The sequence below is a fragment of the Ranitomeya variabilis genome, chromosome 5 (assembly GCF_051348905.1).
Source record: "Ranitomeya variabilis isolate aRanVar5 chromosome 5, aRanVar5.hap1, whole genome shotgun sequence".
Classification (NCBI taxonomy): Eukaryota; Metazoa; Chordata; class Amphibia; order Anura; family Dendrobatidae; genus Ranitomeya; species Ranitomeya variabilis.
In genome coordinates, this window is record NC_135236.1 from 428,581,788 (window position 1) to 428,594,785 (window position 12,998).

General features: G+C 50.7%; 1 pseudogene; it reads left to right on the plus strand.

Annotated features, from left to right (window-relative positions):
- Positions 1-11,679, plus strand: part of LOC143775043 (protein FAM200C-like) — a 44,808-nt pseudogene extending 33,129 nt beyond the window's left edge.
- Positions 11,680-12,998: the final 1,319 nt, after the last annotated feature.

Here is a 12,998-nt window from a genome sequence, read left to right on the forward strand (position 1 = left end):
TTTTTAGCAAGGCGGCATTACAGAGTGTCTGCGCCGCTCTTAGATACAATATGCCTCGTGGCCATAAGTGCCTCCCCACAGAGTCACATTCCAACCCGGGCCTCCCGGGAGCTTGATACGCAGACTGCGTGTCACCAGTTCGACATACGCAGTGCTCAGAAAATGCTCATAGACAATGCGTGTCACCAATAGGTAGTCCCAGCACCACTCAGGCGTGCTAATTCTGCCCAATGCGGCTGGGACCCTACATCACATGCCTTACGGCGCTCCCAGAATAGTGGAACGCAAGTCCGTGTCAGCAGATGCCGACATACGCACTGGCTCACTTCAAATCTTATATGAGCCTATCTGCCAATTTTCGGTATCAACTCATGAAAGTACTGCTGGCCCATATTTTTAGAGCATGTACATTGGCATAGGATGAAGGGGGAAAGATCTAAACATATCTTCCAATAATAAAGAAAGAATTGAGCATATTTCATAATTCCATATCCAATACTTCTAAGTTACAATGCATACTCAATATCAGTAGTCTTCTGTATGCTACCGGCCTTAAATGCCCAGAATAACACCAGATAATGTCATATACATTGCTACCATTACTCCGCACACACCACTGTAGTATGTATATCATGTTTTTTTAAAAAGGCATATAAGCCCACATTAAGAGGCCATCTAACCTCTGCTGATGACAATATCACTGTTGGGGAAAGAGATAACCCACAGTGTCTTTAGACTCACTGTTAGTCAATAAAATGGACCAAAAGGGTTATCTTCCAGACTTTAGATCCTTTACACGAGCAGTCCTAAATGAAGCAGGTATATGTCAGTTGTTCATTGAGCCCACCAGGGCTCATACTCTCCAGCCAAAAGATCCATCTACATTCTCTCTGGAGGATCTTATTGTCCCAGTCTCCTTGTCTGATAGATGGATATATCACCTCAATGATTTTAAACGAGATGCAATCAACATCCCCATTATGTACAGAGTTTACATGTCTGGCTAGAGGAGAATCTTGCCCATGTCTTATGTCTCCCAAATGCTCGCCCATTCTGACCCGCAGTTGTCGCTTAGTTTTCCCTACGTAATCCATGGGACAAGAGCACGTACAGACATAGACAACACCCTCCGTTTTGCAATTACCAAATTGTCTGTTTTTATATATCCTTTTAGTCACTGAGCTCTGAAACGTAGTGGAAGGTGCAATATGATTGCAGAAGCTACAGTGGCCACATCTGAAGGTCCCTACAGATCTATTCGCCAGCCATGTCTCTTTAGTTTTTGGTGGATTATAGTGGCTATCAACCACCATATCTCGAATGGACCTACCCCTCCTGTAGGTGACAGACGGATAGGGGGAGATCCATCTATTAAGATCTGGGTCTGTTCTTAAAATCCCCCAGTATTTCCTTAATATATTCATCACCCTTTTCTGTTGATCATCAAAGGTACCGATCAGTCTTGTTATAGGGGTCTCATTATCTTTATTACGGGGATGAAGCAATGTTGTCCTTTCTCTATTTTCAGCATGTTTATTTGCTTCCTTAAGTAATGTCCTGGGATATCCACGATCCGTGAATCTTTTTTCCAGATCCCTTGCTTTGTTATGATAGTCCCCATTTTCGGAGCAGTTTCTCCTTAATCTCAGGAACTGCCCTTTCGGTATCCCTCTTTTCAATGAGGTAGGGTGATAACTTTCCCACCTTAATAGGCCATTAGCCGCCTTTGGCTTACGGAAAAGGGTAGTTCTTATTGAGCCATTGTCTTCAATGGACAATTTCACATCGAGAAATGAAATCTCTCTTCCTCCCACCTCATACGTGAACCTGAGACCTAACTGGTTCTCATTTAGAGATTTCATGAAGAGTTGGAAGGTTGGTATATCTCCAGTCCAGAGGACGAGGATGTCGTCTATGTAGCGGCCCCAAAATTGTATATGGGGTCCCCAGATGCCTGGGGGAGGGGGGACAGGTTCCCTTCAATTTCAGTTCTTGTGTCTGCATGGCTTTTGCAGGACACGATGCCGGCTACACAGCAGGGGAACAGCTGGCGGTGCTGAACCCCACTGACACATTGGCTGGTGTTTTTCTCTGTGCAGCTAGCAGTACCGGGCCCCAACTGGCGGTGTTGGAGCCTGGGGTCAGCAGGAGGAGGAGAGGGAGCAGAGTGTAGGCCGAAGCCTGCACTGGCGGCAGCTTTGGGTCTGTTGTGCCTGCGTGGCTGTTGCAGGACACGTTGCCGGCTGCACAGCAGGGGAACAGCTGGCGGTGCTGAACCCCACTGACACATTGGCTGGTGTTTGGCTCTGTGCAGCTAGCAGTACCGGGCCCCAACTGGCGGTGTTGGAGCCCGGGCTCTGCAGGGGGAGCAGAGTGTAGGCCGAAGCCTAATTGAACCAATTTCAAAGGTAACCTTTAACCCCCCCTCAGGGGTTACAAAGTAGAAGAGCCACAGCTTATGCAGCAGTAGTGGTGCACAAGTCAAAGGTTGCTCTTTTAATTTGGCTCCTTGCACACGCTGAATGGAACACGTATAATATTTAGCCCTTTATACAGTCAAACTGTGTTGGAGGCGCGAGTTCCCTTTGTAATGAGACGCAGCACAGATGTCAAGAATCCCACCTTGGTGCTGGGTGCAGCCTCCTGAGCGTTGTTATTTGCTGTACAGGAGTCTGCGCTGTCGTGTTATCCCCTGGCCTAGCGCTGTTAGTGCTGCCCATCTTCTGACATCATTTAATGTCGGCCGGTGCGGTTCGCGATGACCATGAATCCCAGCCCCGCAGTGTCTTAACATTGTTAAAACACTGCGGGTCTGGGATTCATGGCCTGGCGCAGCACATATGTTCGCCTCTCACACTCGGGTCCTTACACCCGCTTCAGACTGTGCGGCGTCAGCTGATCCCTTATCGCATGCCACGGCCATGAAGCCGCACAGTCTGAAGAAGGCGGAAGGAGATGAGGGACAGGCGAACTGATGCACTGCTCATGCCCATCAATCACACCCTCGCAGTCCCAATAAATAAGACACCGAGGGGCGTTGTGTGGGTCAGGGCGGCCGCAGAGGCGCAGGCAGCCAAACAATGATGCCAGAAGACGGGCAGCGCTACCAAGGGGGTTGCAGCGTGTCATTACAAAGGAAAGTCACACCACCGGGACGGTTAAATGGTCACACAGAGGACACATTTTAGACGTGTTTTCAGTTCCACATGTGCGAGGAGAATATGTTTATGAGCCACCTTGCACACATGCAGCATTACCGCTGTACAAGGTGGCTGTAAAACGTACAAACGCCTGGTGGAGGGGGGACAGGTTCCCTTCAATTTCAGTTCTTGTGTCTGCGTGGCTTTTGCAGGACACGATGCCGGCTACACAGCAGGGGAACAGCTGGCGGTGCTGAACCCCACTGACACATTGGCTGGTGTTTTTCTCTGTGCAGCTAGCAGTACCGAGCCCCAACTGGCGGTGTTGGAGCCCGGGGTCAGCAGGAGGAGGAGAGGGAGCAGAGTGTAGGCCGAAGCCTGTACTGGCGGCAGCTTTGGGTCTGTTGTGCCTGCGTGGCTGTTGCAGGACACGTTGCCGGCTGCACAGCAGGGGAACAGCTGGCGGTGCTGAACCCCACTAACACATTGGCGAGGTGTTTGGCTCTGTGCGGACAGCACTTCTGGACGGCAACTAGCGGTGTTGGAACCCAGGGACAGGTGGAGGAGGAGGAGGTGGAGGAGGTAGGAGGGATTGCCACACACACAGCTGGGGAACAGCAGACGTTACTGAACCCCAATAACAGAGGAGGGACTGTTGGGACTGTGCGGACAGCACTTCTGGATGGCAACTAGCGGTGTTGGATCCCAGGGACAGGTGGAGGAGGAGGAGGTGGAGGAGGTAGGAGGGATTGCCACACACACAGCTGGGGAACAGCAGATGTTACTGAACCCCAATAACAGAGGAGGGACTGTTGGGACTGTGCGGACAGCACTTCTGGACGGCAACTAGCGGTGTTGGAGCCCAGGGACACGTGGAGGAGGAGGAGGTGGAGGAGGTAGGAGGGATTGCCACACACACAGCTGGGGAACAGCAGACGTTACTGAACCCCAATAACAGAGGAGGGACTGTTGGGACTGTGCGGACAGCACTTCTGGACGGCAACTAGCGGTGTTGGAGCCCAGGGACAGGTGGAGGAGGAGGAGGTGGAGGAGGTAGGAGGGATTGCCACACACACAGCTGGGGAACAGCAGACGTTACTGAACCCCAATAACAGAGGAGGGACTGTTGTGACTGTGCGGACAGCACTTCTGGACGGCAACTAGCGGTGTTGGAGCCCAGGGACAGGTGGAGGAGGAGGAGGTGGAGGAGGTAGGAGGGATTGCCACACACACAGCTGGGGAACAGCAGACGTTACTGAACCCCAATAACAGAGGAGGGACTGTTGGGACTGTGCGGACAGCACTTCTGGACGGCAACTAGCGGTGTTGGAGCCCAGGGACAGGTGGAGGAGGAGGAGGTGGAGGAGGTAGGAGGGATTGCCACACACACAGCTGGGGAACAGCAGACGTTACTGAACCCCAATAACAGAGGAGGGACTGTTGGGACTGTGCGGACAGCACTTCTGGACGGCAACTAGCGGTGTTGGAGCCCAGGGACAGGAGGGGGAGGTGGAGGTGGAGGAGATAGGAGGGATTGCCACACACACAGCAGGGGAACAGCTGACGTTACTGAACCCCAATAACAGAGGAGGGACTGTTGGGACTGTGCGTACAGCACTACCAGGCAACAACTAGCGGTGTTGGAGCCCAGGGAAAGGAGGGGGAGGTGGAGGTGGAGGAGATAGGAGGGATTGCCACACACACAGCAGGGGAACAGCTGACGTTACTGAACCCCAATAACAGAGGAGGGACTGTTGACTGTGCGTACAGCACTACTGGACGGCAACTAGCGGTGTTGGAGCCCAGGGACAGGAGGGGGAGGTGGAGGTGGAGGAGATAGGAGGGATTGCCACACACACAGCAGGGGAACAGCTGACGTTACTGAACCCCAATAACAGAGGAGGGACTGTTGACTGTGCGTACAGCACTACTGGACGGCAACTAGCGGTGTTGGAGCCCAGGGACAGGAGGGGGAGGTGGAGGTGGAGGAGATAGGAGGGATTGCCACACACACAGCAGGGGAACAGCTGATGTTACTGGACCCCAATAACAGAGGAGGGACTGTTGACTGTGCGTACAGCACTACCAGGCAACAACTAGCGGTGTTGGAGCCCAGGGACAGGAGGAGAAGCAGAGGAACACAATGTAGGCCGAAGCCTGATTGGAGAAAGTCGAAAGGGAACCTTTAACCCCCCCCAAGGCGTTTGTAGCTGAAAGAGCCAGCTTGTGCAGCAAAAAAGATGCAAAAGGAAAAGGTGGCTCTTTTCATGATGCTCCTTGCAAACACAGAACTAAACACTTATAAAATGTGTCCCCTGATACCGTGAGACCGTCCCGGAGGTGGGACTTTCCTTCGTAATATGACGCAGCACAGCCGTCATTCCTACCTCCTTGGCGCCGTTCCCTGGCTCCTCAGCGTTGTTTGATTCCGTCCTGGAGCCTGCGCTGTTATGTTATCCCTTGGCCAGGCACACTTAGCGCTGCCCATCTTCTGACATCATTTGGTGTCAGGCTGGCTGCGCCTGTGCGGCCGCGCTGGCCGAGAGCCCGCCTCGCAGTGTCGTCTAATGTAATCCCACCGCGGGCCTGGGATCCGTGGCCATGCGCAGTGTATATCCTCGCCTCTCACTCCCCTCCCTACGGCTTCTTCAGACTGTGCGGTGTCACGGCCGTGGCATGCTATTAGGGACCAGCTGACACCGCACAGTCTGAAGAAGCCGTAGGGAGATGAGTGAGAGGTGGAGGTTCAGATATGCACTGCGCATGTCCATGGATCTCAGGCCCCCAGTGGGATTAAATCAGAAGACACTGCGAGGCGGGCTCTCGGCCAGCGCGGCCGCACAGGCGCAGCCATCCTGACACCAAATGATGTCAGAAGACGGGCAGCGCTAAGTGTGCCTGGCCAAGGGATAACATAACAGCGCAGGCTCCGGGACGGAATCAAACAACGCTGAGGAGCTGGGGCACGGCGCCAAGGGGGTAGGAATGACGGCTGTGCTGCGTCATATTACGAAGGAAAGTCCCACCTCCGGGACGGTTTTACGGTATCAGTGGACACATTTTATAAGTGTTAAGTTCTGCGTGTGCAAGGAGCTAAACAAAAATAGCTACCTTTTCGTTGTGCAGCATTACTGCTGTACAAGGTGGCTCTTTCAGTAACAAAAGCCTTGGGGGGGGGGGGACAGGTTCCCTTACATTTCAGTTGTTGTGTCAGCGTGGCGGTCGCAGGACACATTGCTGGCTACACAGCTGGGGATCAGCTGACGTTACTGAAACCCAATAACACTGGGTCGTATGTTTTGATTGTGCAGACGGCACTTCTGAGCCTCAACTGGCGGTGTTGGAGCCCAGGAATTAAAGTTCAGGTGGTAGAAAGATGAACACAACAGGAGACCTGGATACTGTAGACAGTCACCTAATTATTTAATCAGGAAGAGGAGTGGCAAATTCCTGCGAGATCCAGGCCTTGTTCATTCTCAGGAAAGTAAGCCGGTCAACGTTATCGGAGGATAGTCGCATGCGACGGTCAGTTAGTACACCACCTGCAGCACTAAAGACACGTTCCGATAATACACTGGCCGCAGGGCAAGACAGCACCTCCAATGCATACTGGCTTAGCTCTGGCCATGTATCCAGCTTTGAGACCCAAAACTTGAAAGGGGAAGAGCCGTCTGGGAGTACAGCAAGAGGGCAAGACATGTAGTCTGTCACCATCTGACGGAACCGTTGCCTCCTGCTGACTGGAGCCGTCTGTGATGGTGTAGACTTTTGTGGCGGGCACAGAAAACTGAGCCACAGTTGGGCCATACTGGTCTTGCCTTGGGCAGAGGCACTGCTTCTGCTCCCTCTTTGTGCAGGGCCTCCACCACTGCCTGGACGCACTGAGCTGCTTTGGAATGCACTAGCAGCACTTCTCTCAGTTGGAATGGAGAAGATGATGGAATTTACCAGTGTGTCTTGGTACTCCCGCATTTTTCGCTCCCAGTTCAACGGTGTGATGAGGCTTTCTACATTGTCCCGGTAGCGAGGATCGAGGAGGGTGAACACCCAATAATCAGACATGTTGAGAATGTGGGCGATGCGGCGGTCGTTTCTCAGGCACTGCAGCATGTAATCCACCATGTGCTGCAGACTGCCAACTGCCCAAGAAACGCTGTCCCCTGCTGGAGGCGTGATCTCTGCCCGCTCGTCATCACCCCACCCTCGCTGGACACACTGAGTACTGGACAATTGTGTAACTCCCTCCTCTGGATGGATGTCTTCCTCCTCCATTGACTCCTCCTCATCCTCCTCACAAACTGTCCCCTGCCTACGCGTTTGTGAGGAACCACGTGGCGCTGACTGTCCAGAAGATGATGGAAATGCTGAATCCTCATCCTCCACCTCTTCCACAACATCATCCCTTAGCGCTTGCAGTGATTTTTCAAGCAGGCAGATAAGGGGGACAGTCATGCTGACTAGTGCATCATCTGCACTCGCCATCCGCGTGGAATAATCAAAGGGACGCAAAACCTGGCAGACGTCATTCATAGTGGCCCACTCTGTGGTTGTGAAGTCTGTACGGCGCTGACTGCGACTTCTTTGCGCCTGAAGCAGCTGGTACTCCATTACAGCTTGCTGCTGCTCACACAACCGCTCCAACATATGTAACGTGGAATTCCACCTGGTAGGTAGGTCACATATGATGCGATGTTCCGGCAGGCGGTGTCGGCGCTGCAGAGCCGCAATGCGCGCTTTTGCCGTGCTGGAACGCCGCAAGTGAGCACACTCTAGGCGGACCTTGTGCAGCAGTGCATCAAGATCCGGATAGTCCCTCAGAAAACTCTGCACGACCAAATTGAGCACATGTGCCAGACATGGGATGTGAGTGAGGTTGCCGAGGCCCAGAGCTGCCACCAGATTTCGGCCATTATCACACACTACCATGCCTGGCTGGAGATTCGCTGGCACAAACCACACATCGCTCTCCTGCTTGATGGCATTCCAGAGCTCCTGCGCTGTGTGGCTTCGATTCCCCAAATAAATTAATTTCAAGACGGCCTGTTGACGTTTGGCCACGGCTGTGCTCATGTCGGTCGTAACAGGTACACGTTCATCACGGGTCCATGTGGAGGTGGACTGTGACGGCTCCTGCAGCGATGATTCTGAGGAACTGGTGTAGGAGGAGGAGTCAATGCGTACAGAATGGATTCCTGCAATCCTTGGAGTGGGCAGGACACGTCCTGCACCACTCGCACGGTCTGTACCCGGCTCACCGACATTAACCCAATGGGCAGTGAGGGAAAGGTATCGCCCCTGTCCATGTTGACTGGTCCACGCATCGGTGGTGAGGTGGACCTTGCTACTGACGGCGTTCAGTAGCGCGTGTTTTATGTGTCCCTCCACATGCTTGTGCAGGGCAGGGACGGCTTGCCTGCTGAAGTAAAAGCAGCTGGGCACATTGTACTGTGGGACTGCCAATGACATCAAGTCACGGAAGCTGTCAGTCTCCACCAGCCTGAATGACAGCATTTCCAGTGACAGAAGTTTGGCAATGCCTGCAGTCAGAGCCTGTGCTCGTGGGTGGTTTGATGAGAAAGGCCGCCTTTTCTCCCATGCCTGTACTACCGATGGCTGTAGACTGGGCTGGGAGTGTGTGGATGACTGGGAAAGTGGTGCTGCGGGTGGAGTTACAGCGGGTCTCTGGACAACAGGGCCAGAGGTTCTTCCACGGCGATCCTGGGAGGAAGCCGAACCAGCTGCGTGTGAGCTGGAGGAAGAGGCAACACGAGCTGAAGAGGTGGTAGCTGCCGCTGTTGGTTGGCCTAGCTCTTCAGTGTGTTTTTCTAACTCCGCCGGGTGCCTGGTGCGCACATGTTTCCACATGTTGGAGGTATTGAGGTTGCTGACATTTTTCCCTCTTTTGACTTTGTGATGACACAGCTTGCATTTGACATAGCAAATGTCATCTGCAACTGTGTCAAAAAAGGACCAGGCACTGCAAGTCTTGGGAGCGCCCTTTTTGGCTTTTGGAAGAGACATGCTCCTAATGGGTGCCAAAGCGGAGGCTGCAGGATCCGCAGTCTTCCCCCTCCCTCTCCCTCTTTGGGCCGTACGGGGAATCTCTTCCTCAGAGCTGCTCCCACCACCTTCCTGTCCCTCACGCCAAGATGGGTCAAGGACCTCATCATCTACAGTACCCTCTGCCCCCAACTGCTCCTCCTGGGTAGTCTCAGCAGCAGAGCACGCACCAGTAAGTGGCACCTGAGTGTCATCATCAGCTGATGCGGCCTGCGATGTGGTGAACGGAGCCACTGGCCCACCCGCCTCTTCAGAGGAAGAGAGAAAAAGCTGTTGGGCATCACTGCACCCTGCCTCTTCTTCCATTTCTCCAATGCTGCTTGGCTGGCCCCCTGTTTCCAAGCCAAGAGATTCAGAGAACAGAAGTAGAGACGGCTCCTGTCCTGGGCTCTCTGTCTGCCTGGGCAATTTGGCAGGTGGTGAAGAGACAGATGGCTGCTCTCCAGTGCTCTGTGTCTGAGAGGATGTGGCACTAATTGAAGTTGATGCATTAGCTGCCATCCATCCGACAACGGCTTCAATTTGTTCTTCACGCAGCAGCAGTGTACGGCACTCTGCGACAAAGCTGCGCATGAATGACTGTTCCCTTGTGAAAGTGGGTGCTGATGAGTCACCGGTGCCCGCAGCAGGCACAGAATCCCCACGTCCCCTCCCTGCTCCGCGCCCACGCCCACGCCCACGTGCCTTACTCACTGCCTTCTTCATCTTGGTTGACTGATAAAGATAAGCAGAAAAGTACTAACGGCTTTGTGTGCTTATTCCTGAACAACTCCTCCTAACAGGTATAAGAAACACTAATTTTCTAAAGTGTGGACTAGACTTTAATATGAGCTAATGTGGCCTACAGAAATGTAAAGTGGTGTCACTGGTGTGTTTGGTGAACTTTATTATTTATTTATTTTTTTGGGGCTGAACTGACAACAGATAGAGCTGCAGTCACACGGAGACCGTGCAGACAGCCGTAAACGGCGCTGCAAGGCCCAAAAACCCTCCTCTACGTTATCCTATGTAGTGTTTTTCCACAAGTTAGCTGGAGACGGGTGGAAAGACACTAATAGGAATTTTTTGAAAAAATGTGCAGCAGCCTGCACTACTTAAAACAAAATAAAAATTGATTTTGCGGTATGACGCAGTGAAGAACCCTGAGCTGGAGACAACCAGGCTATGGTTGCTCACAGACTACAGGGCGAGCTGCAGTCACACGGAGACCGTAAAGACAGCCGTAAACGGCGCTGCAAGGCCCAAAAACCCTCCTCTACGTTATCCTATGTAGTGTTTTTCCACAAATTAGCTGGAGATGGGTGGAAAGACACTAATAGGAATTTTTTTAAAAAATGTGCAGCAGCCTGCACTACTTAAAACAAAATGAAAATTGATTTTGTGGTATGACGCAGTGAAGAACCCTGAGCTGGAGACAACCAGGCTATGGCTGCTCACAGACTACAGGGCGAGCTGCAGTCACATGGAGACCATGCAGACAGCCGTAAACGGCGCTGCAAGGCCCAAAAACCCTCCTCTACGTTATCCTATGTAGTGTTTTTCCACAAATTAGCTGGAGACGGGTGGAAAGACACTAATAGAATTTTTTTGAAAAAATTAGCAGCAGACTACACTACTTGGAAAAAAAAAAAAAAAGAACAGTATGAGGCAATGAACCACCTTCCCTGAACTGAATACAACCAGCTATGGATGGCCTATGTGGCTGCACTCAGACTAGAGAGTGGGCTGCACTCACACACACACACACACACAGACCTTGCAGATCGCTGTGAAAACAGCGCTACAAGGCAAAAGCAAGGTGATTAGTAGGTGAACACAGCGGTTGCTAAATTAGCCTTTGGAAAGCACAAAGAAGCAAATCGCTATCTCTAAACTGGCCCTCAGTCAGCAAACAGCATCCTGTCACTAACTGAATTCACAGCAGAGTGATCGCAAAATGGCGCCAGCGACTTTTAAACTGCATCATGACATCATTTCAGCAGCCAATCACAGCCATGCCAGTAGCTTCATGCCCTCCATGCTGAACAGGATGTGCCCACACTTGGAATCATTCTCATTGGCTGAATTTGTGCATTTTGAATCTGGGAACTTCTGATTCCGGTATCCGATACGCGGCAAGTATCGGAATCCCGGTATCGGAATTCCGATACCGCAAGTATCGGCCGATACCCGATACTTGCGGTATCGGAATGCTCAACACTAACAGCGATGCAACGGGAACTTATTTCTCTACAATGCCAGTTACAAAATTCTGGATCAGGTGTTTGCAGTCATATCCTGTTCTGTCCGAGACTGTGTTGCACCTTTTCTCCCATTTCCAACAACATTTTTGTGCAACAGGGTTTTCCAGTTTATTGGTTATCAAGTCTAATTACAGAAGTAGATTTGCTGTGGAAGATGATCTTCACTGTGCTCTTGCAAAGACTACCCAAAAATGTTTGATCTGGTGGGAAAGAAGCAATCTCAACCTTCGCTCTGATGTTGGCTTCATACGCATGCTGTCACAAACTGTAGCAATGTAGTTTACTGTTGTTATATTAAAACTGTTACCCATGCTACACCATGCTTCAAGTAAAAAAAAACATTTATTAGTAATTAGAAATACATATTTCACAATGTATTATTACATATTGTTTTTGTGATAAATCATTATGCTTTAACTTTGTTAAGTTTTCAACAATGAAAAAGCATCTTGCATATCAGATATTTACATCACGATTAGTGTTGAGCGATACTTTACGATATCGGAAAGTATCGGTATCGGAAAGTATCGGCCGATACCGTCAAAATATCGGATCTAATCCGATACCGATACCCGATCCCAATGCAAGTCAATGGGACGAAAATATCGGAATTAAAATAAACCCTTTATAAACTTGTAGGTTCATTCTACATGAAGGAAAACAACTAAGAATAATGTAGGATGTATTGGGGGACGTGGCGGAGACATTAAAGGCACAGAGGTTTAGCCCAATGTAATAGAATAGCAGTTTTTTTTTTTTTTTTTTATGACGTTCGGCGTTAGAAAGATTTTGACTATGTAAATTTTTTTTTAATTTTGTCAGATATTGATGTTTCACTACTTCCACGCCCTTCACCTTCTTTTTTACTTCTCCCACACTTTCTTCTTCATTATCCTCATCATCAGCTTCTTTGACATCAACTTCTTCACCTTATTCATCTTCTTCTTCATCTTCTACCTATTATTTTTTTGGTTACATTGTTCATATTCTTTTTATTTTACTATTATCTTCATCATATTCTACTTCTTCATCATATTCTTATTTGTGACAGGCATTCCCGTAGTTGTTATCTATAAAAGTTTGAAGATTACACCTTCCGTTCTGCCTGTCACAAAAGAGTTACATTTGTCCGCGTTCAGTTTGGCCTGCAGCATCAGGCTTTATCCAGGGGCACCACGAGGAGGAACGGACTCACCCCCATACACTGCTTAGTCTTCTTCTGCTTATAATTTAGATAATATTTTTTGCTCTGATATTTAGTGTTATGCTTAATGTTCTTCTGCTCTTTGTTCTGCAGCCTCTTGTTCTTCTGCTTCTCGGTCTTCCAGGTCGTCGTCGTCTCCAGGGTCGTCGTCTCCGGGGTCGTCGTCATCGGGGTGGTCTTCAGGGTCGTCGTCTCCGGGGTCGTCGTCATCGGGGTGGTCTTCGGGGTCATCGTCTCCAGGGTCGTCATCATCACGGTGGTTGTCGTCTCTGGTGTCGTCGTCATCTTAGGGGTGGTCTTCCGGGTCATCGTGTTTAGTCTCTTGAACTTGGAAATGTAGCAGAAGGTACA